The sequence below is a fragment of the Danio rerio genome, chromosome 1, assembly GCF_052040795.2.
Source record: "Danio rerio strain M-AB ecotype USA chromosome 1, GRCz13ab, whole genome shotgun sequence".
NCBI lineage: Eukaryota > Metazoa > Chordata > Actinopteri > Cypriniformes > Danionidae > Danio > Danio rerio.
In genome coordinates, this window is record NC_141021.1 from 34,748,298 (window position 1) to 34,773,886 (window position 25,589).

Genomic DNA, 25,589 nt, shown 5'->3' on the forward strand with positions numbered 1-25,589 from the left:
TCACAAAATGCTGAGTTTTTTTTTTTCCCTATACGGCATGCGGTATAAAATTCCATTAAAACAACACTCTTCTAGCAGTTCCTCGCATCCAATATCTCAATTTGTCCTGGGGGCATGCATGAAATTCTCCTGAATAAAAGTGAACGTGCCAATCTGCAGTTAAAGTTGACAAATTAAAAATAAAACACCCGAAATTACTTGAAACTTCCGAGGAAATGTGGATAGCGTGGTGATGCAATGACGTTAATCAAACTATGTGCTATAACATGGAAAATGGGATCCTAAAAGGAACATTCAAAAAGCAACTCATATAAACCTCTTAATCATATTTTTGTCTTACTCAGATTATGGCAAATAATTTGATTACTGATGTCCATGTAAACATAGTCACCGTGTGTCTCGTTTTTGACTTTTCTAGGCTGGAGGCAGTAATTTGATCAAATATAAAATATTATACAATTCCATCTGCAAAATGTAACTCTTTGTTCTTATCATCATTGGGTATCTGAAAACATTCTGCACCAGAGGGTTGACAATATGATGAATCAAATTTTAAGTGGATGTACATCGCTATCAGTGATGTAAAGTAACTAATTACAAATACTCAAACTACTGTAATTGAGTTTTTTTTTTTTCTCAGGAATTGTAATTTACTAAGTAGTTAATTAATTAACTAACTATAATAATTAATAATGAATTAACTACTTAATGTCTTTGTGTCTTAATGTCTTAATGTCATTGTATTGTTTAAATGTTTTTATTCCTTCTGTATATTTTTAGACTAGATTTTATGTATATTTTTAGACCACATTTTATGTAAAATTGTATATATTGTAAATTTTCTTTTTCTTAAAGCTCTACTTTTTATATTAACATTATGTTAGGCATCTAGGGTCTGAGAGTAACATAATTTCGATTCTCTATATGTCCTGTACATGTGGCTGAATTGACAATAAAGCTGACTTTGACTTTTTGACTTTGACTAGTTTTATAAATGTGTACTCTTACTTCCACTTGAGTGCATTTTTAGTGCTGGATCTGTACTTTTACTCCACTACTTTCCTTCAACCTGCAGTACTTTATTTTTTTCTTGTCTATGGGAATTAGAAAAATCAGTTCTGTGATTCCTGTTCAATCAATCGCACAAAGAAGGTAAATCTCATCATTTTGAACTACCTCAACGTCTATTGATGTTACAGCTTGGCGTTGTGTGGATGTTACCACTATGACTTTTATCAGACCTTGGATTTTGGTTGCCATTCCTGACGAATAAATGTCGGTATTTGACGTCAATATGAAGTTGGTTTAAGATGTTGGCTCGATGTTGGATTTTAGTCACTTTCCAACACAACCTAATATCGACCAAATATCAACGTTATTTGACGTTATTTTTGGACATCAAAATAACATTGTCCTTAGTCACTGGGTAGACATTGAATTCAGTTCACCTGACATCACAACCTAAATCTAACCTAATAAAATGTCTTTTGACGTTTTGTACCTGCTGGGCAAGAACTAAATACACTACAGAAAGTTACGTTTACAAACATTTGCACAAATTACATAAAAATGCATCAGCTTTCAAAGGCGTAATACTCAATACTCACTAATCTTGAGTACTTTTGAAAAGTCTACTTTTTACTAATACTTTGAGTCATATTTACAACAGATACTTTTACTCTATTGCAGTACATTTCTAGGCAAGAAGTGGTACTTGAGTATGATTTTTTCAGTACTCTTTCCACCACTGATCACCATAGGGGAAAGAAAGTTCAACCTTAACTTCTGTTTCATGCGGACTTTAATTGTAATGTTCTTCCTCGGGGTCTGGTTCTTCTTGCTGTTGACTTGATTGTGCTGGCTATTTCATTGAAGCTTTGTCTTGTGCTGGATGCTGAATGTCCTCTACCAACATTAGAGTCCACTTAAAATTGCCGTACATTTAGATTGAGTGACTTGCATTAATTCATGACTTTAAACTACATCAGTGTCTCTCCCGGCCTTGCAGTAAACAGATGTATTATGTGGTGGAGCCCCAGAGATAAAGACACCTCATTAGTTATTAAGAAGCATAACCTTGGCTAAGATTGAGAGGGCCTTTGTGGTTTAATTGTTCTTGCCCTGACTAGATTACCTCTTCATTGATCAAAATCACTGCAGGCGTGTGTTAGCTGCCAGAGGTTGTGTGTGGATTTCATTGTGTGCCCACATCCGTGGCCTTTTCCCAAACACCATATATATATAACATGATCGTGTGGCCTTTGATCGCGTGTGTTCTTGCAGTCCACTAGGGTACAGCATGACCCATTTGTCATTTTAGATTTCAGAATGATTCCATTGAGCTGTGTTAACATTTTTGTTATTTTGAAAATTATTGTTTGAAGAGCTGAGATGCAAAAACCTCTAAGTGCCGTCTGCAATTTCAATCAAAAATGAAAAATCGTCTCACCCTTATTTCTTTATGTTGAGATATTTCACTTTAAAGACCAGGGAAATTACTTATTTAAATGAGGTTTTTGCATCTGAACTCTTCATTTTATGTACTAAACTAAATTTATTCTTTAGTTTTTATTTTAACTGACAAGAAATGTCATCAGTTTGTACAACAAAACAAAATCTATATTTTACTGAAACACATTGAAAATTGAAAATGCAGAAACGTTTTTTGACTAAGAAAAAAAACCTTTTCCATTTTTTTTTTTTTTTTTTTTTTTTTACATTGGGTGAACATTTTACATATTTGTAGAAATCTATATGCTGGCACAACAATAAACTCCGATAGTACACTCTTAGAAATAAAAGGACAGGAGCTGTCACTGGTGCAATGCCTTTTCAAAAGGTACATATTTGTACCTGAAGGGTTCATAATGGTACCTCAAAGGTACTTTTTAGGTACTTTTGGGTATACTAATATGTACCTTTTAGGTACCACTGTGGACTCTTTGGGTGCAAATATGTATCTTTTAAAAAGGTACTGCCCCTGTGACAGCTCTTGTACCTTTATTTCTGAAAGTGTACCAAATATTTTATGTAACACTGCTATACAATACAGGTAAATTAATTTGTGAGTCAGATTTATGATCCAATCGGTTCATTTATTGTACAAGATTCATTGTGAATCAAAACAATGTTGCTTCCCATTGCTACATAAGTAATAACACTAATGACAGTTTGTTCAAATCAGTTCAGTAATTAAACTGAATGAGACAAGAGGAATTGAGAAGATTCAATTTATTTGCAGGTTAAAAAAATAAATAAATTAGACTTGCCAGTTCTAAAAAAAAAAAAAAAAGTAGAATAATAAACACTTGAAATTAAGTGATTAACTAGAGAGTCCCAATTTTCAACTTTTTCATGCAATCTGTGAGACAAGAATGTTTTGGTGACTGCATTTTATTGCCACCTCTGCTAACATTAAAAACAGCTTTTTAATTTACTAAATCGTCATATTAATTAGGAGAAGCTTTGTAGTCAAGATCTAAACTGATTCTCCAGAAAAATAGTCTACGTCTCTACATTCACTTAATTACTAATCGTGTAGACTTGCAGGAAGGGTTGAGGGTGGCATTTGTCATAGTTGTGGTTGTATTAGCTTTAACTTTAACCAATTTGTGGCTTTTGACCACCGGGGAACTGTTTAGAAGATACTGTAGCAATTAAATGGTTTGCCTAGACACTACAATAAGCTATTAACAGGTCCGTTCCACAGATCTGTTTGTAACAATGGCTTTCACACATTTTTTGATAAATGCTTATGGGCATTCCCCCGCATGCAGTCAGATTGCTTTTTGTCTTTTATGTGGAGTCCCTGGAGCGTAATTCCTCCAGTACATTCTTAAGTCAGCACTTATTTCTCACAGACCCAAAAACAATGCTCATTCTGCCATCGCTGTGGCTGCTTATTGGGGTGTCAGCACAAATTTCCTGCTCCTTTACTTCTGTTTACGGTACATATAATGTGCTGAAGACAAGTTATGGCTCTGGGGAGAATAATAAAACTGGATAGTGTGTGTGCTTGTTACATACATATCTGCATGTTTGCTAGCTAGGTACTGGAGAAGATGAGCATGAGCAACAACTTAAAATAGACAGCAAGCAGTTATGTATGGTTTTCTTTAGCTTATGATATGATGCAGTACTAGTTTTAAAGTAAAAATTTATTTAAAATTTTTTTGTGTATTTTGTATCTAATGTTGTCTGGTCAGGAACCATATAATGATGCAACGCACCAGTATTGGGATTTTAATTGTTTTTTATCACTCTGCTTGTCTTGCTCTCCGTCAGTCTAAATTCTCTTAACCCATCTACTGTATATTGTTCTGATAAATTAAATTTGGATTAGATTATCAGATTCATAAAAATTAAGTACTCATAAATCAATAATAATTCAACAATTAAGTGATACATTTGGCCTAACTAAACTACATTTTAAAATGCTCAAAATCAGATAACAATTACTTATTATACATACTATTTACAATTTATTGTTACTGTTTTCTCCCATGATTTTTCATGAGTATCATCTATATACATGGCGTTCCATGCTTGTGAATTGAGAGGAAAATGTATGCATGTATGTATGCATGTACTGTATGTGTGTGTGTTTATGTTAACAATTTCTTGTGGACTCTACAGTAAGCAACTAGCAGCAGTTCGCCAGTAACTTACTGCACTCTAAAAAAAAATTCCGTAAAAAAACGGTAAAATGTACTGGCAGCTCATTACACAAATATTTTACCGTAAATTAAAAACGGAAAACTTCTGTTAATTGACAGCGTGTCCACATTAAAAAAACTAAAAAATATCCGTTTTTTGACGGTTAAACTACTGTAAAATAACGAACCATTTTATAGTAATTTAAGGGTTTTCTATATTAAAAAAACGGTTATTTTCTGTGTTTTTAAGGGTATACCAACAGTAAAAAAGCGGAAATATTTTGTGTTTTAATAGTATACCTACTGTAAAAAAACAGACAGATTCTGTGTTTTAATAGTATACCTACTGTAAAAAAACAGACAGATTCTGTGTTTTAATAGTATACCTACTGTAAAAAGAGGACTTTTTTTGTTTTTTAATAGTATATATACAGTGAAAAAATGAACTGATTCTTTGTTTTAATGGGATACCTACTGTAAAAAAATAATTATTTTACTAATTTAATGCTCTTCAAGCAGCATAGAAATAGCAGTTGGTAAGGATAAACATATACATATGGGACATACACTATTAATGGTTTACCATAGTAAAACAAAACATGTATTCTATACTGTATGTGTAGAGAAGAAGTAAATAGTTTGTTAACTGTGAACTTACAATGATTAGTACAAAAACAACTTTGCAATTAAAACAGATTCTTTAATGAATACATATCATTTGAATTCCAAATAGCTAGTTATACACACAATAATACATATTGACATGTGAATCACACAGTGAGAAGTCTTGACAAATAATCTCATAGCAAATTAGTTTTAAATGTTAGCTTTAAGATAATTGAGGACAAGTGGGCAAATTACAAGTACTTAACATTCAGAAACCAGGTTAACTGCAAGATGGCAGGAAACTGACGATACAACAGGGTCTTCTTCCGCTTCAATACTGATACTTCAATGGCTGTAAAAAAAAAAAAAAAAAAAAACATTACTAATGACATTTCACTTACAACTGGGGTAATTCCTTGCATGTCAATAGTTTACACAAATGAAAGTTTTATTGTCATCTTCTAGTCTCACTCTTGTCATTTCAAGCCTGTCTGACTGACATACTTCCACAGAACAAAATAGGAGAAATAGGAGCAACATTCTTTAAAATATGATATTTTGTGTTTTGCAGAGGAAACAAAGTCATACAGGTTTAAAATGTCAAGAGAGTAGGTAAATTATGAATGATCAATTATTCAGTTTTGGGTGAGAAATCACTTTAAGATTTTTCAAAATAAAGTGTAGGTACTTTTGACAAAATTCGGAACAATAATGCAAAAGAGAAACAGTAATATAAACAAACTATGCTGGTAAAACTATAATAACTACAGGCTATGATTCATTTATGAAGCATTAGCAAATATTGAATTCATTATCTGTTAAGCATTAACTCTACATTAATAGATGTTAGCAGTCGGTTATAAATACAGCTACAAAATTTGCTACAGCTACAGTTTAATAATTGTGTTATCAAACTTTAATGATTGATTTTACATTACTATTTATAGATAAAAAAAAAATAATTAAAAAAAAAAAATAAATAAATATATATATATATATATATATATATATATATATATATATATATATATATATATATATATATATATATATATTATATTTAATATTGCATTATTTACAAAACTTCTTCCAGTTGTGGCCTAATCTAAAGTGAGGATTATTTATGATTTATAAATCCTTATAAACGACAGTCAAAGGCTCAGTATCAAATGAACAAAAAATCCTTACAGTGTTAACTAAAAAATGTAATTACTGTAAATATGAAACCTTGCTGAATAGCTGGAGTGCCAAAATATAACAAAACTGGATAAAACAACAATAAAATAATTTAATGATATATTACGATGCAACATTTCAGTCTTACTTAGCCATGTTTAAACTGTACAGTAATTTTATTTTAGATAAGATTTATTTTTCATTTAATACAATAAAATAAATTTCATTTTTAGAATATAACTGAATCTTTAATTGTGATTTATAAGGGGATTTACAAAGCATAAACAATCCTCACTTTAGGCTACAAAACTGGGTGAAGTTAACAAAAGCACTTATTAAAATAAGTATTGTATATTATATATATATATATATATATATATATATATATATATATATATATATATATATATATTATATACTTATTTTTTTATACTTTATATACAAGTATAACAATTACTATTCATTCATATATTTTCCTTCAGCTTAGTGTGTACTCACACTATGTATAGTTGCCTTGAACCAGGCCGTAGCACTCTTGTCCTCCCTCCCGTCTCCCCTGACATCCCGCACTCACATTGCATTTGAGCCTGAGCACTCTTACATCATCAATGATGCGCTGTTTAGTTTAAGAAGTGCTCTCTCTCAGCACAGAGGAGAATTCTTTAGTTATATTGTTTTAGTTGTTTGGGATGCAGTAACACGCTGTCAAATATTTCGCCGAACAGATCAGCCACTTTTGATGTTAATAAACAATCATAAATTCCTTGTGCTGCAGGATTAGGAGGTTTGCTAAAGGCGCAGCTGTGGTGCAGTAAGGGGTTTGCGTTCATTGAACAGTAATAGTGGTTAATTTATCCAAATCAAAGTCCCTTGCAAACTGTCATAGATTAAAGACACAAACCCCTCACTGCACAACAGCTGCACCTTTAGCAAACCTCCTAGTACCTGCAGAACGTTGACTTTGATTGTTTATAAGCGTCAAAAGTGGCTGATCTGTTTGGCGAAATATTTGACTGCGTGTCACTGCATATTGAACAACTAAAATGATATAACAATATAAAGAAATCTCCACTGTGCTGAGTGAGAGCACTTGTTAAACTGAACAGTGCGTTATTGATGATGTAAGCATGCTCAGGCTCGAATGCAATGTGAGTACGGGTCGTCGGGGGAGACAAGCACGCTTCCAGTTTCAAGGCAACTGTGCATAGCATGAGTACGCCCTTGGAAACACCTATACACACTTATTTACAAACACACTCATACATAACAGCCAATTTAGTTAATCAATTTCCCTATTGCTAGCCACTGAGCCACTGTGCTGCCCAACTATTACTATATGCCTGAATAATAAGATATATAAATGTTAGTTTGAATAGTTTATTAACCATTTACTTACACATTCTGAATGATTAGAAAAATACACCAACTATTCTTAAATCACTGGTTTGTAAATAATGCTATACTAAATTTAGTAATGAAAAATTAATTATTAACAAAATATAAAAACAAAATCATTAAGCACATTATAGATGTGCCTAAAGTCAAGATTACAGCATTTGCAGCTGTAGCTATAAACTGTATACTAAGGTCTGTTAATGTAGAGTTAAAGCTTAACAGAACTTTTTGCTAATGCTTAATAAATTAATCAATAGTGTTTAGTTATTATAAAGTATGGCGGTGTGCTTAATTACCTTTAAATCTTCCAAGGATTCTGAAAGTCTTTCTGGTCTGACAGGAATCGAAGGAGTGTAGATGGTATGTTTCTGCTTGGTGCTCTTTTTTCTGCTTTGGACCTACATTTTGGATAGTTACTCAGCATGCTCCTGTTGTAAATACAACAAACATGTATCAACTTACTTGTCTTATAAAAATGAAATAAACTTAAAAATGTAAAAACATACCTTCATATAAACTCCAGAGTCAGGGCTGCTTCCTTAGGCTACATAATGTTTAGCACATAAGAGACTAAACTTGTAGCTCACCACAATTAGGGGACAGCCCAATGATCTTGTTATTGTGACTGTGGACTCTTCTTCTGAAAAAAAGAAAAGTGAGTTGTGTGTTGGGTCTGGTACACGTCTACATGGAAAGAACCTATATAAACATATGGTTTAATATAGGTTTTGATTTAGGTTTTTGAAATATGTGACAAATATAAAATTGGCTGTTTTCCTATATTACATGTACATATATGGGTACATACTGTATATGCACACCTATATGTTAAATTATTAATATTATTAATAATATTATAAATATTATAAATATTATGTAAAAGTATTCAAATACATGTCTGCTACATAAAAGAAATTAAAAAAATATATATTTACTTAATCAAATATTACAAGAAATAATTATAGTGCAAGAACAAAAATAAGGCAAAAAAACAATAAAGGAAAGAAAACAAAATAAAAAAAATGACAAACCATTTTGTTTTACATTTCTTTCTTTTCCACTATCTTTATACAAGAAAGAATTGACCTTGGAAATGTTTCAGGAAAACGTGTAGACATCATAGCTTTCCATCTCCTCTCACTTATTTGCCATAGTTAAATTCCATAACATGCCAATAACATGTGATACAAAATTCAAGTGGCACATACATAAGTTTTTCGCATTTTTTAAGTTAGTTCTTACCCAGAGAGCAAACCTACATTAAATTAACATTGAATAAATGTTAAAACATCAATCAAACTATTATTGAAACAACGTTAAAAAGTCACCACTGATTTTTAGGCAGTTTTCCACCCTGAAATAATGGTAATTCTATGATGATACATAGACAAAACTGTCCCAAAATCAGCATTTATTCAACCAAAATTAAATCATTTTTTTACAATGAACCCAACATTAAATCAAATGTTAAATCAACCACACTATCATACAATTAATGTCGAAATTTAAAGTTGATTTTTAGCCAGTTTTGCATCCTGAAATAATGTTATTACAATGACGCTAAATAGATTAAACGGTCACAAAATCAGCATGAAGGCCTGGCTCACCATCAAGATGCCCACACTGAAATTGTCTCTCTCATCATCAGGTGGCTAAGAGAGAAAGAAAAGAGATTCAGCAGTGGACCAGTTATTTCCTTATCACTTTACCAAAGACATTAACAAAATAAAGAACTTGTAACATTTCAAATGATACAAAAATAAATAATAATAATAAATAACTGCTTGGTTCATTTAACAGATTACAGTAGCAGCTTTAAAACCCCAGATAAAACACCCACATCAACCTAGTAATTTTTAGTTTGAATACATGTTAACAAAATTCAAAATTACTGAAGCAAAATGTGTTCATGGAAACACTTAGTAAAAATATAGGTACAAGTAATTGGTTTTGCCAAATAATAAAAATAAAAGCATCAATATCAAACAAAAACCCTGACCATTTTACCTCTTAAACTTGGAAGTTTACTGTCATCTCCTGTATAAAATACAGATGGTCCAGCACAACTGCCTGAGTACTGAAAGAGCAAAGACATTCTTGGTAAAATGACAATAGATGCAATGCTAAATATAAATCTTTTTTTTTTTTTTTTTTGTATTATTTATAAAAATGAAGTACTGACCAGTCAGCATCAATTTTTACACCAACACACCTACAACAAAAATAACACTCATTCAGTTTGAAACATGCAACGTAGTCTACTTTTATACTTTACAAACTTTGTGAATAATAAAAAAAAATTAAAACATTTAAAACCCCAGCTGTATTTTATTTCATTTGTCTATATCAATTTAAATTTAGTTTGGATTGAACGTAAGATTTAATATTTTTATTTAGATTGCTGTGAAAATGTACCTGTACCTTGTACTTATAAGCAAAATTACAGAATCTGGAAGTCAACAAAGCAAAATATCAGTGAACCTTATATGTACAAAACACTTAAAACCAAACAGAAAAAACGCTGAACATTTTACCTCTTAAACTTCAAAGTTTACAGTCATCTCCTGTATAAGGTACAGAGGGTCCAGCACAACTGCCTGAGTTCTGAAAGAGCAAACACATTATTGGTAAAATTACAATAGATGCAATGCTAAATATAAATTATTGTTTATTTTTTTGGTTAAAAAATGCAGTACTGACCAGTCAGCATCACTTTTTACACCAACACACCTACAACAAAAATAACACTCATTCAGTTTGAAACATGCCGCACGTAGTCTACTTTTATACTTTAAACTTTGTAAATAACAAAAAAATTAAAACATTTAAAATCCCAGGTGTATTTTATTTAATTTGTCCATATTAATTCAAATTCAGTTTGGATTGAATGTAAGATATAAGATTTTAATTTAGATTGCTGTGAAAATGTACCTGTACCTTATACTTATAACCAAAATGACAACATAAACATAAAGCAAATCTTATATTATATATCAGTGAACCTTATCTCTACAAAACACTCAAAATCAAACAGAAAAACCCTGAACATTTTACCTCTTAAACTTGGAAGTTTACTGTCATCTCCTGTATAAAGTACAGAAGGTCCAGCACAACTGCCTGAGTTCTGAAAGAGCAAACACATTCTTGGTAAAATGACAATAGATGCAATGCTAAATATAGATCATTATTGTTATGGTTAAAAATGCAGTACTAACCAGTCAGCATCAATTTTTACACCAACACACCTACAACAAAAATAACACTCATTCAGTTTGAGACAGTCTACATTTAGACTTCACAAACGTTGTGAATAATAAAAAAATGAAAACATTTAAAATCCCAGGTGTATTTTATTTCATTTGTCTGTATTAATTCAAATTCAGTTTGGATTGAATCTAAGAATTTACCTGTAACATGTACTTATAACCAAAATGAAAGAACCTGAAAGTCAACAAAGCAAAATATCAGTGAACCTTATATGTGCAAAACACTCAGACTCAAAATCTACGTAAAAAGATTTCATTTGCGATAACACCATGTGTAGCTCACTCTATTATCAAGGTTTCATTAAAATAAAACTCCTGATCTCCTAATAGTAAAGAAAGTATTATTTGCTATAATGAATCGAACTGACAATTAGTTTGAAGAATTTTAAGACTGTGGAAGAACAACTCATCTTTATATCTTCATATTAGCTGCCCTTTTAGGTTCTTAAAAGTGAATAAATAAATATATATCCATGACAGTTCAACTCGACTACAACAAACATTTAATTGTGTGCTTTAAGGTACACGTTGTATTTGAGGCCGAAAACGCATGACAGTGTAAAAACACTATAAATACTTTTAAATGTCACACACTTACTGTATCACTCTGTTATCTCTGTACACACAAACACACGTCGCGAAATGCGGAAGTTTTTTTTCGTTCCATTTGGCGAGCGTTATTAAATTCCATAACACTCTCATCAGTTCTTGTTTCTTATTTACGTTACCCCAGTTTGTCACGCGGGATGAATGAAATGTTCATGAGTTAAAGTGAAACTGCCGAACTGCAGTTAAAGTCTGGCATCCTGCTGATTTGATTCATAAGGGCACTTGTTTGTCAGACGGCTCACCGGTCAGGTATACATCCGCGCTAAAATATCAAAGTATGAAAGTCACCCAGCTCCTAACCCAACGTTGAGAATAGATTAACGGCGATATATATATATTTTTTTATCGCGCGAGAAGTCTCGCGTTAAAGCAGCACGTTAATGCTGATAACGGCCCACCACTAATAATAACTTTATTAGTGTGTATTTCCCCTCATACCGAGTTACAAATGCCTCCAATTCACGCGAGTCTAACTTATAACTTACTTAAAAACCAGCAAAGCTGTTCCACTGAAACTCGGTCACACAGCCTTAATACGTCGGTCAAATTAAAGCTAACATTTGAAAACGTCAGTAAAAATATGAAATTTGTTATTAATATGCAAACAAACACAGGCGGTCAGGTGTTACGAGCGTTTGAAACACGTTAACGTTAGTGTTCATTAACGTTAACGTATATCAACCAAACTACACAGTGTCACAAACTTTGAATGCTATCCCTTGTTCAATGCACTGTACAAAGAAAATATTTATATTTCTATTAAATAATCAACATACATTTTACACTCTCACAGACAAGCTGACGTTTACCGTTAATCCAGTCAGACTCAGGTGCAGAGGGAGTGAATGGGTGATTGGGGCGTCACCTCACTTCCCGCGCACGCCAGTTTAGAAAAATACGGACAAACAACTGTAAATGAACAGATAACATATTTACTGATGAGGAAAACGCATAAAAAGGTAAAAAATCATTAGGTAAATGCTTGTTTAAATTACATTTAACCACTCATAGCTCAGTTTGATCTTAATGAAATAAAGTCTGATCTTATTAACAATATTAAACGTAATTCACTGCTGTACTTTCCATGGGCGCTTCATACAAGACAAAAATCATTTTAAATAACGATAAAAAGGTAATAAAGCAGTATTTTAACAAAATATTGTTATATGTTTTATTAATCGTACTTACCAGGGAAAAAACAGAGGAAGAAATATGTCCCGGTGTCCATCAAACGCTGTCTGAGCTGCGATCCCCTTCCCACAATGCAATTCGAAAATGTATATAAACGGAAAAACACCCGTAATACGTGTATACGGAAAAAATCTGTTAAAATATACAGTCATTTAACTGTTATTTTACAGATTTTTTTTACAGTGTGTAAAACGATTACAGCAAAAATACAGTATTTACATTTACAGCACCATTGATTAATTTTCTGTATTTTATAAAATATAACAGTAATTTTTACATTACAACTTTAAAATACAGTAACATACCGCATAACTGTCCTACAGTAAAATACAGTTCATATTACAGTTAAATACTGTTTCATTTACAAAAAAATCATTTACACACACACACAATTATTTTCCTATCCTAACAAACCATCAGAGTTGGGTGTAATGCATTCCACTGTAACACATTACTGTATTCTAAATACATTCTTGGGTTACGCAGTAATGTAACAAATTACATTTTAAATTAGTTTAATTACTAAAGTCAGTGTAATTGCGTTACTTGCATAACAAATATAGCTTTTAAAAGAAAAAAAGCAATTCTTTTAAAGGACGTTTTCCTCTGCAACGTCAGTTAATAAACATGCACTTTTAAATTGCTGGAGAACGTGAGCTGAAATAGTTGCTAACGAGATTGGTTGCTTCTTTAAGTAAAGATACAGTCATTGCTTTGATTTCATTCAGTGTAAAAAACAAAAATATTGCTGTAAAATGCAGTCTATGTCCTGTATCTAAAAAACTTTTGACTGTTTTTAACTTGACCAGTAACTTGTTCAAGTACTTGAATTGAAATCATTCTATGACAATACTTGTCGCCAAGGAAGACACCGGTGCCCAAAATCACGGTGACCCAACTCTGCCTAAACAGGCCAAATTAGATTATTGTACAGGATTGAGAGTGAAGGTATCTTCTGAATGTGAAGAAAAGCGTAACTGCTTATGGGGCCATTCACATCAGGTCCTTTGCACGCACAAGTTTGTTATTTCCGATGGAGGTATACGGATTGTGCATGCATATTTAGTGTATATTGTGTGCTCACATTTTCCAGGTGCACCCAAGAGTCATGTGACAAGAACTGACCAATCAGCTTCATACCTTACACACACAGAACAGACAAACACTGCAGTGCTTTTTGATATGGACGACTATGGTTACAGGTATTCAGTTTTCTTTCAAATGTCTTTTGTGTTCAAAAATAAAAAATAAAAAAAAGACAGGTTTAAAACAAGTAAATGATAAGAAAATTGTAAGTTTTGGGTGAATTATCTCTTTAGGTCTTTTGAATATGTCAAGTGTTTTTCGGTGAACATTACTTACTGAAAGACTTACAGTTTATTTGATATTTTTTAATAGATTTTATATGTTTAAAAAGTAACTTCAAATTAAAGTATTTCTTTGTAGTATTTTCCAGTAGTATTTTGTAATCTATTACTTTTTTTAAAGTAACTTAACTCTGCAAACCATACATGAATGTACAGTTTATTCATTTGGCATATTCCAAACTGATACTTAAGACTGGTTTTGTGGTCCAGTGTCACATTTATTAATTTAACAAATTATTTATAAAGAACCCTTTTGTATCAATTCACAAAGCCACTGCAGTTCCTACCCAGTTTGGTTTACACAGAGCACACACACAGCATGATTGTGATTCCACACAAGTTTTTTTGCTCTTCTGAGAATGTTTCTTCATCAGTTCAAGTGTATAGCATTCTGACAGCAGAGGTCTATGTCTGACAATGATTTGAAGGTACAACATGAGAAGTCTAATGTAAAGGTATATTATCCTCTCTCTGTGATCTTTCTAATAATTTTACTTCATTATAATGTAGCAATATACAATTTTAGCCCATCAAGTTAGTTAGGTTGAATTTCTAATCATGAAAAGCTTCTCAGAGATATACGTCTGCAGAAAATAAGCTGTCTCTGCCTGAACTTGAATAAAAAAATCATACTCAGAAAAACTCAGAAAAAAATCACACTCAGACATGCTTAATCACAGCTAATTAAACTTTTCTAGCTAATACCTATCACATGGGGATTAATCCCCAGCCAGCAGATGAATAAAACAGGTTTTAAGGTGCTTGTTTTCACACAGTTGACGACAAAGTCGGGCCAAGGTCAACTGCTGTAGATAGAGAATATCTGCCCCTAAGATCAAATGGCCCCTTTAGATGGAGCCGAAAGCCTGCTCAAGGGGCAACGAGGATGAAAGGAAATATGGAGTAGAGGGGAAAGAGAGAGAGGACTCGCTAGGAGGGTGATGGGCCTCCGCAGAGAGATGATAGTGTGTGACAATTATGAGAAGGTGTAATATTTCAAAAATGTGTGCATAAGGCAGATATATAGTACACTGATCTGTTCACAGTGAGCAGCAGACAAGATATGCGAGTTTCATTTCATGCTTTTGACACATTTTGTAATAAGCTGGGCTTGACTTAGTAGACTGTTTTGACATCTATACGTAAATTCAGTTGTTTTGTAGTACTGTTGTATTTTTGCTTGTCACAGAACTCCTCTTTTGAAAGTAATAAGTGTAGTCTTTTAAAATAACATGCATGTCAATCTACTTTGCATTGCATATGCATTTGATTGAAGCTTTCACATGAAACTCTGTTTCAAGGTATATATTTTATAATAGATCCTTCGCTAAGCCCCACCCTCCTTAGTTAAGGTTGTTACGCCTGTAAAGCTTTTGTGCCGTGCACGTCTATTACAATATGTATGTGCCGGTGTCAGACAATTCCATTAACATAATAAGTCATTTTTGGCAAACAGGTGAGATATCTGAGAAAACCAGACACAAAAGGACTGTATTCTTGACACAATAGGCAACTGGTTAGAAAATAATTTAATCAAAATTGAAGCTAGGTTAGTCTAGCCATCTCATTAGTTGAACATTCAACAGCTTAGTTCAAGTATAGCAGGATGGGTGACATTTAAAAATAATGAAATATAAATGAAATATAGATAATATAAATGTGCGATGAAATAAAGCGTTACTAACTGAAGAGGAAACACGCATGGACAGTGCTTCTACATCATTAATTTACAGAAAGAATAGTCAGAAAGGGGAAACTGATGGATGTGTGCTAAATATTAGCATCATTGACCCATAACAATAAACATTATAACTGTCAGTATGTTTGTGTGCTTTTCATACCGTTTCTATTCTTATTTGCAGTTAAGTGTAAAAAATGAATAAATTGAAATGCAAAAGTAGCAGAGATGAACAAATAGATTTTCCCTACCAGCAAATATTAATCAGACACCAAATATAAAAGCTGACACTAACCCGGTATAACGGCATCACCAATGACTAAATCTCTGAAAGAATGACGAAGACATCAGTGAATTGTAGCTCTGACATGGACATAAGGGTTATAAATTACTGAAAAACAGCTACTGGTGAAGTGCAAGTGCTCCGATTGTGATCACATCTCTGCTGGGTTATGTTGATATGTAATTTCAAATATTCGTAGCTTAAAACATGGAAATATGATTGCTATTAGTATGACTACTATGGCGAGGGCTTAAACGGAGTAGTGCTCAAAATAAAAGAAAAAAGAAGAAGAAAAAACAGCTGGGGAACTTAACCTGCTTTGTATTATTGTAGGAAACACATTTTAAATCTTTTAACGGTAATAAATGTGTGAGTTATTGCCTTCTATCACTGAATGTGTTAGAAATATTGAAAATAAAATCAACTTAACCCTGCTCTTTTAGCTCCCCTCACGTTTTATCCACACTGGCATTTCTCCCCTTGGGTTTAGGTTTTGGAAAGGGAAAAAAAAATTCCACCATCCCGTCCAAAATTTTAGGACATCGGTATCAGATTTGCACAATCCATATGCACAACGTTTTGGCTTGTTTACCTCGCTAAAAAGCTTGACAGACCTCCTGCGCGTAGCTATAGTTGCTAAGCCACGGTTGGTGTGTGGCGGTTTTTGGGTGTGGCATAGCGAAGGGTAAATTGCATGGCAGTACAGTTGTAAACAAAGAATATATTAATCTGTTTTAATAGTAATACAGATTATATAAATTAATTGTGTCCAATATTCCACACGTGTATCTGTGGATAGAATTGTGCTGTTGTGCCTACAGAACAAGTAAATGTCAGTTTGTAAACAACATGTAACATGACATTACATTTACCTCAAACAAGTCATTCAGTGTCAGTTTGCCAGTAACCTGTGATATAATGTGCAAATGATAGACCTCCCTATATATTTTACAGCATTAGCTGAGGTAGATGTTTTTATCCTTACGGAAATTATTATAATATATTATTATGATCTGTTAACTACTGCTCAATTATTATAATGATGTAATAATAATAATAATAATAATAATAAAGAGGAAAATGTTTGCACTTCAGTGTACACAGCATTTGATTCTAAATTATTATGCAATAAGGATACATTAATTGCATTCATAGTTACTGTACTTAGCAAAATCTAATATTTGCTGTTATCAGGTGCTCCTGTTACCAGATGTGGTCCTTTAATGATATTGTCTGGCTCAGCTGGAAAATGGTCTTTGCCAACAAAATCTGGCCTGTTTTCACACTAATTAACATTTGTGGACCAAGATGGAAGCACACTTTTCCAGAGGGAATTACCCATGTTTATTTTTATTAAAATTCAGTAAATGTCTCTTCCTGTCATTCCAATTCAAATTCAGCTCCTTCACTTCCAATACTGCTTTCTCTACCATTTAAGCATCGTTCACATTATAAATAAACAAATATAAACAACCATGATATTCTGATATTCCAAAATATAAGAATTGTCAAATTTAATGGCATCAGCATGTAATTTCAGGTGCAAAGTACTCTTCAGTGTGTCATTGCAAGCATTGAGCTGCATAGACATAGAGGTAGTGCAGGCGTCTGACAATCTGCGAGATCTCTGTGTGTCCCAGAAGATAAAGCGAGGAAGGGCCATTAAGGGGAGGAAAATTGGATATCTCCTAGAAGTGAGAAAGAAAGAAAGAGGAAGAGAGAGATTGTAATTGGGAGTTTCATAGCAGACACTGCGGATTGTGGAGAGAAATCAGTATCAAATTTGAGTCTGGGTCAAGGCTAAACTCAATCTTTGTCTGGCAAGGGATAAACCAAAGAAAAATGGTTCTGCTTTCTTAGACTCTGAACAGAAGAGATAAAGGATGGACGTCTTTTAAAACCAAATTCCTATACAAAGATTTAAGGAGAGAGATTTATCTACCTACATCAGACAAGAATATGTTTAAGCTATGTATGCTAGAATATGCAAATGCTTTAACCAAAATATAAAATCTGTCAGACATTCACTGCATTTTTATTCCCTAAAATCTGAATGGTTTCTTTTTAAATTTTCCCGTCGGATACCTGTTATTATCCATCACAATCTTTCAAATTTATATATATATTTATAATTTCCCAGAGATGGGTCGCGGCTGGAAGGACATCCGCTGCGTAAAAACTTGCTGGATAAGTTGGCGGTTCATTCCGCTGTGGCAACCCCGGATTAATAAAGGGACTAAGCCGACAAGAAAATGAATGAATGAATGATATATATATATATATATATATATATATATATATATATATATATATATATTACCTTAGTAACTGAAATCCAGTTAGTTTATATGCGAACAAATTCCTTCTGCATGAGCAATTATATAGTAGTTTTTAATTCTTATTTTATTTATTCTTTTAATGTGCCAGATGCGCAGAGGTACTTAGGTGCTTAAAACTTTACAATGCGGATGCACTAATATGCATGAATTTATTTTATTGTAAATGTACAGAATACCGTGTTAATGTATGTCATGAAGAATTACACCAATTACACAAAGGGTTGGTATTTACCCATCCTTCAGATGCTATTTTTTCCACAAATTCACTATTGAACTTATTGGTACATAAAGCTGTCGATCAAGCAGTCTTTTAGAAAAATATTTTGTGAAAATTTGTGTCATATAGTGTGCACTTTATAGTGTGCACACAATCTTTGGACCATTTTCTACAAAAATGGCATTCAGTGGCTCAGATGAATCCTTTGTTCTTTGGTTTATCGAAAAACAGGACAGTTGTATTGTTTTGATTTGTGATGTTTTATGTCTACTGTACAAAATTCTTTTGCATAATAGGTTAATGAGTAAATAGTAATTTCTACTTCTGCAGTTCACTCAGAGAGGATCTGCTAATATGCCAGATGAACGCCAGTCATGAACAGAGATTCGATATTTGCTGTGCAGGTGACAACTCTGGAACAGAGTTTAAAAGGTACCAAAACATCCTAAAAACAGTCCATGGTTGTTTGATTGTATTGTTATGAAGCTTTAAGAGTACTTTGTGTGCACAAAATGCAAAAATTATTAATTTATTCAACAATTTATTCTCCTCAGCGTCAGTTCAGGGTGCAATTAAACCACCGACAGCACATTGGTTTTGAAGACGCTTTTGGTATACCTTTCCGGAATTTGAACTTTTCTCATGAGTCACAAACATTGCTCTCTATAAAAGATCAGAGAGCTCTTGGATTTTATCCAAAATATCTTAATTTGTGTTCTGGAGATGAAAGCAGATCTCAGAGATTTGGAACAGCATGAGAGTGAGTAATCGATGATGACTTCTTTTCATTTTTGGGTGACAATACATTAAAAAAGGTTTCATTGCATGATTTCCATTGTTTCACTGAATGACTTTACAATTCAACCATATAAATGATAAAACATTTAAGCTTGATCCAATGTATATAAACTGGTCATAATTGGTCTCACTTGGTGAAGTTTATTTATAAACTAATTTTGTGAGGACCGCGTGCTTATGATTGCTTGCAGCTGGTCCCGCATTATTGAATTTATGATTTTCCAATCAGACAATTCCTAAGCCACTATGGCTGCATTTACACTGCATATCTTGATGGACAACTCCGATTTTGTGAATGTATCTGATTTTTTGATGAACAGCTTACATCATCTTTTAAAATTGACTCGTATCCGATCATCTGCATTTACACAACACACGGCAAAGGTGCAATGATCAGGAAAAAAAGAGCGGGCGCTAACAGCTGATATTTAAAGAGCGCTCTATTCTCTATTCCTGTATGTAATCTGTTCGCAGCTTTTGACAAGCTATTTTACTATAGTTTATGACAGAAAGGTTCTCATTTGTCCATCTTCTTTTGATATATAGGCTTTTTTTAAACCTCAAGGCATCTTAATGTAATGTCTATGGTGTGATTTATGCATGTGATGTAGCTATGCACTAGTTTTTTATTAGTTTATATTGGTTGCGTGGCGGACATTGCGCTCTCTCGCTCTCATTAACATGCTTAATAACCTATGCTATATGACAATATAAAAGCTGTTTAAGTCCTCGTGTATGAGATGTAAGGTTTGGGACTCTGCTGAAGTCTGTTCTGAAATTAAAGTATCAGACTTCAGACATCATTCGCTATGGTTTTTAATGATGCGCAAGTCGCATTGACAGGTGAAAGTCCGATCTACCAACTTACACTGCAGATACGAGAACAAATATCCGATTCATATCGAATAAATTTCCACATATGAACAAGGCCTGAATCTGATTTGAGTAAATCAGGATCCATGTGATTTGTTTCTGCTTACGCGTACATAGGCCATATCCGATCTGTGCTACATGGGAGTAAAATATCGAAATTGAGTCTCTTAAAACAGTGCAGTGTAAATGCGGCCTATAAATACCCTAAGTTTCACATAACAGCCATCTTTGTTTTGAAGAATCCCCCTTCCACCCCTACTCCTTCTCCTTTCCTAGATGGGTGGCACGGTGGCCCAGTGGTTGCCTCAAAGAAAGAACGTCACTGGTTCTATTCCTTACCAAACCAGCTGACATTTCTGTGTGGAGTTTACATGTTCTCCCCATGCTCATGAGGGTTTCCCCCGGGTTCTCCGGTTTCCTCCCACCATCCAAAACATGCAACTTAAGTTAATTGACTAATCCAAATCAGCACCATAGACATGCTCCTAGTAAGTAGTTATCTCTAAAGAGCAATCACTATCTGTTCATTAGCTACTACAGCAGGGGAGTTCTCGAGATCTACCTCTCGCCTTGCAAATGGGAGGGAGCCCCGGGCTTGAGGATCTTATGTGATCAGGGCACTCTCCCTGGACAGCATGCCAAACAAGCTTTATAATCAATCCTTAGCTAAGTGTGAACTCTTAACAATATATGAATATACTCTGTTAACAATAATAACATGGAGAGGAAACATGCGGTTAGCACGATCGCCTCACAGCAAGAAGGCCATTGGTTCTAGCACTGGCTCTGTCTGTTGGCATTTCTGTGTAGAGTTTGCATGTTCTCCTAGTGTTGGTGTTTTTTCCGAGTGCTCCAGGTTTCCCTACAGTCCAAAGACATGCACTAGGTGAATTCAATAAGCTAAATTGGTTGTAATGTATGTGTGTGAATTCAAGTGTGCATGAATGTTTTTCACTGTTGGGTTGTTTAAAACATATGCTGGATAAGTTGATTCCGTGATTCCATGATTGGTGATTCCGCTGTGGCGACCCCTGATTAATACCGGGACTAAGCCGAAAAGACAATGAATGAACTGTTAACAGTGATGGTCCACATATAGTTGAATAGCAGATGTATGTTGTAGATGTGAGTCGTAAATGCTCAGGTACAACTTTTTATACAACACATACAAAAATTAGAAAGTGTCTCTATACAAAAGCTACTGATTTGTTATCATTAAAGGTGGACATCAAAAGCCTGGAATGAATGGTCTGGCAATTATTCTATGTACTGTGTGTTCATCGGATGCTACAACATTAGACACAAATTATGACATTCATCTGCGAGGCTGTGTGAATTACTCAATCATTCAGTTTATCAAAACGGAAATCACCGTTTCAGATGAACATGAAGATGGAACAGAGCAGCTGGAAATCTATTCATAAGACACAATAGAAGCAAAGAAAATAGTCTCCGAGCATCATTTTCTGCCAGTGGTATCCAGCAGCCATTTTTAACCTTGCATGTCTTACATGTTCAGCACGATCACAAGGTCGACCACAAGGCCACACAAAACAATTATGTGCTATTGTTCCAGCTTTCTTTTTTATATTTATTCACTAAAGTTTCCCATTCTTCCAACTCTGGTCAGGTCAGGACCTGGGCAGAAAACTCAGCCATCAGGCTGATTGGTAAATGGACATTTATTGCTCACAGTTGTGTGTTATTTTTTTCACCTCCTGACCTTGTCTGCTGTGCTGTGCCATGTGAAGATGTAGCTGCTTAGTCTAACTCTTATGGTTGTTACTTTTAGAAGGGACTATTCTTATGTCTTATTTATAAGAATGTATAGATTAAAAAAGGGTTTGGTTATTTGTCATCCAAGTTATAAAAAGTTCAAAAATCAAGTTTATATATATATATATATATATATATATATATATATATATATATATATATATATATATATATATATATATATATGGTAGTCATTTATTGTAGTAACATTAGTAAATCGAAAATTAGATGCTTTTTGGAACAACAGACAAAATCGAAATCAGCAGGCATTTCAAGTCCATAATGAGCAAAACTTTTAAAAACCACAGATCAAAGGTTTTCACAGTTTTTGTTTACATTATTTATTCAGAGTATGTTTGCACTAGCAGTTAATTTGTTACACATGGCAAATATGCAGATTTATGATAGCTGATCCAAACCATAAAACAGGAATTCACAGTGGAATAGCGGTTTGTTTACGTCAGGCATGCAGTTTCACCACAAAATATACACTGTTCAGTTCAGTTAAGTTTTCTCAAAACACTGCTAAAGAAAGCCTGAAATATGTTGTCTTTTGAAAGAGGTTTGTTAACTGATTGGTTGGTTGATTGAGTGACTGTGTACATTTCTGAGGATCAATTTATGTCCTTTAAATTGATATATTTAAACATGCACACAAGCCTTAAGGTTTACGCGTTGAAGCAAACTATTTTAACCCAGTTTATTGTTCATTGGCTATAATTATTCCATATATGGGTTTATCTTCCACCGTAATGTAAACACTGTGTCTCATGCACCATCACAACACAGAGCCATTCACTCAAATCTTCCTTCACAGATCATGGCTACTGTTTAACTGTTTAAATAACATAAGATCGTGCATTATGCAAGAAAAAACAATCAGCCAAAATAAATGTATTCATTCATTTTCTTTTTGGCATAGTCCCTTTAATAATCATGGGTCGCCACAGCGCAATCAACCTCCAACTTATTCAACATATGTTTTACGCAGCGGATGCCCTTCCAGCTGCAACCCATCAGTGGGAAACCCCCATACACTCTCATTCACACACAAACTACGAACAATTTAGCTTACCCAAGTCACCTATAGCGCATGTCTTTGAACTGTGGGGGAAACCAAAGCACCCTGAGAAAACCCACACGAACACGGGGATAACATGGAAAATCTACACAGAAATGCCAGCTGAACCAGCCGAGACTTGAACCAGCGACCTTCTTATCACGTCAGAAGAAATACAAACTTTAATTTGAATACTTGTGCAGAGACAGAAAGTGGGGTAAATGTCCTTTTACACTACTGTGTGAAAGAATTTGATGGAATTCAATCAGTACGCCAAACTTGCATTGTTCATTGTTTCTTATTAATACATGTGCCAAATTCGAAATTTTGCCATGCTTTAGATCTCTACTGCTATATATGTGAACTTAGCAAACAGCAGTGTAATTAAGCCATAATATTTTAATGATAAGAATAAAAAGTGTATTTGTAATGGTTAATTTGTTTTGACAATTCTTCTGAGTGACAATATTTGTGCAGAAACTATTGTACATGCAGTAAATCACCTTTCAGACAAAATATTCCAAGATTTTAATAAGAATAAGTCAGAGATTCACATCTTAAAAGTGTCCTTTCACTTCTGAAGCCACACAAAAACACAAAAGACCTGTAATAAAATGTCTGTCTTAGATGCACATTTTTTTGAGTGTATCTTTGGAACAACTCTTTAGCACAGTTTCAATGTTTGGTCTTTCGCTGAAGTGCCCTGCTTGAACATCAATTATGTAGTTTAGAGCTGCATGTCTAAAATATTGCATTTTCGTTGGCTACAAAATCAAGTAAAGAAAGCATATCTCATAGCATTTCCATAAAATCAGGATGAAAATATGAAAATTATGAGATTTTAATTTTTTTTAAATTGCAAATCATGTCAAAACATTCATTTGGAATTCCTAAAGCATATATTTATGGCACTGTAAAAAGCATTAGTTAACTTTACTTAATAAAGAGGGTAAACTTGCCTTATATTTAAAGTAAACAAACTATGTGGATAATTATTCCTTAATGGGTTAACTCATTTTATTTAGGTAAAATCAGCTTGTGGGCTGCATGGTGGCGCAGTGGGTAGCACATTCACTTCACAGCAAGAAGGTCACTGTTTTGAGCATCAGCTGGGTCAGTTGGTGTTTCTGTGTGGAGTTTGCATGTTCTCCTCGTGTTCATGTGGGTTTCCTCCGAGTGCTCTGGTTTCCCCAACAAGTCCAAAGACATATGCTGTAGGTGAATTGGGTAGGCTAAATTGTCCATAGTGTGTGTGAATGAGTGTGTATGGATGTTTCCCGGTGATGGGTTGCAGCTGGAAGGGCACCCGCAGTGTAAAACATAAGTTTCATAAGTTGGCGGTTCATTCCACTGTGGTAATAAAGGTCCTAAGCCAAAAAGAAAATGAATGAATGAATGAATGAAAAATCGGCTTGTAGCTTTTAAAGCAAAGGGTTTACTCACTTTTTAAAAGTAAAGTAACTAATCACTTTTTACATTGTGACAAGCCATGGCCTCACAGCAAGAAGGTCACTGGTTTGAGCGTTCTCCCCATGTTCATGTAGGATTCCTCTGGGTGCTCTGGTTTCCCCCACAGTCCAAAGACATGCAGTGTTGGTGAATTGGATTAACTAATTGGCCACAGTGAGTGTGTGCGAATGTTAGAGTGTATGTGTGTTTTCCAGCACTGTTGCGGTAGGAAGTGCATTCACTGCATAAAACATATGCCAAAATATTTGGCGGTTCATTTGGCGTTCTGAATGATTTTGAGATATTGAGCTTTAAAGTTTTTTGCATCCTGTAAAAAAGCCATAATGTAAATAGGTTGTCATTAAATAAGAATAAGTAATTAACTCAATTTTGCCAAAAATGTCAGATAGCATCTTAGGTGATGATATATTAATATTATATACAGAGGCATCCTATTTTGATCTATTGGTCTCATGCATTCACGTGAAACGAATTTGTAAGTTAGAGTTGACCAAATTTAAACTTTGCAACGCAGTTGCATTCAAAACTCGTCACACAAGCTTATGTTTCTTGTTTTTGGTGCATTATATAAAAAAAAAAACAGTAGGTGAGAAGCACCCGGATGACCTTCTACTTCCAGTGAGATTCTGAAGTTTAATTCAATTAAATTAATCTTATTTTCTATAGCATTTTTACAATGTAAATTGTGTCGAAGCAGCTTAACATAATAGTTCTAGTAAATTGAAACTGTTTCAGTCCAGTTTTCAGAGCTGAAGTTCAATTCAGATCAGTTCAGTGCGGTTTAATTTACACTGTTGAAAGTCCAAACACTGAAGAGCAAATCCATAGAT

General features: G+C 33.7%; 2 long non-coding RNA genes across 6 annotated transcripts in view; one reads left to right on the forward strand and one right to left on the reverse strand.

Annotated features, from left to right (window-relative positions):
* The window catches only part of LOC141385959 (uncharacterized), a 100,512-nt gene that overhangs the window by 2,116 nt on the left and 72,807 nt on the right, over positions 1-25,589 (forward strand). The window contains exons 2-3 of the long non-coding RNA XR_015476673.1: positions 19,113-19,214; positions 19,337-19,542. This is a non-coding gene — a long non-coding RNA (uncharacterized LOC141385959). The remainder of the gene's footprint in view (positions 1-19,112; positions 19,215-19,336; positions 19,543-25,589) is intronic.
* On the reverse strand, positions 5,335-12,973 carry LOC147846890 (uncharacterized). 5 transcript variants are annotated; one of them, XR_015476668.1, is made up of 14 exons: positions 12,896-12,973; positions 12,517-12,616; positions 11,240-11,273; positions 11,048-11,077; positions 10,887-10,956; positions 10,533-10,562; positions 10,367-10,436; positions 10,254-10,281; positions 10,015-10,044; positions 9,840-9,909; positions 9,440-9,484; positions 8,339-8,472; positions 8,129-8,260; positions 5,335-5,613 (listed from the first exon to the last, which is right to left on the reverse strand). It is a non-coding gene; the product is annotated as an uncharacterized LOC147846890 (long non-coding RNA). The 5 variants fall into 5 exon arrangements; XR_015476670.1 differs by having other exon boundaries at positions 10,248-10,281; XR_015476669.1 differs by having other exon boundaries at positions 12,484-12,616.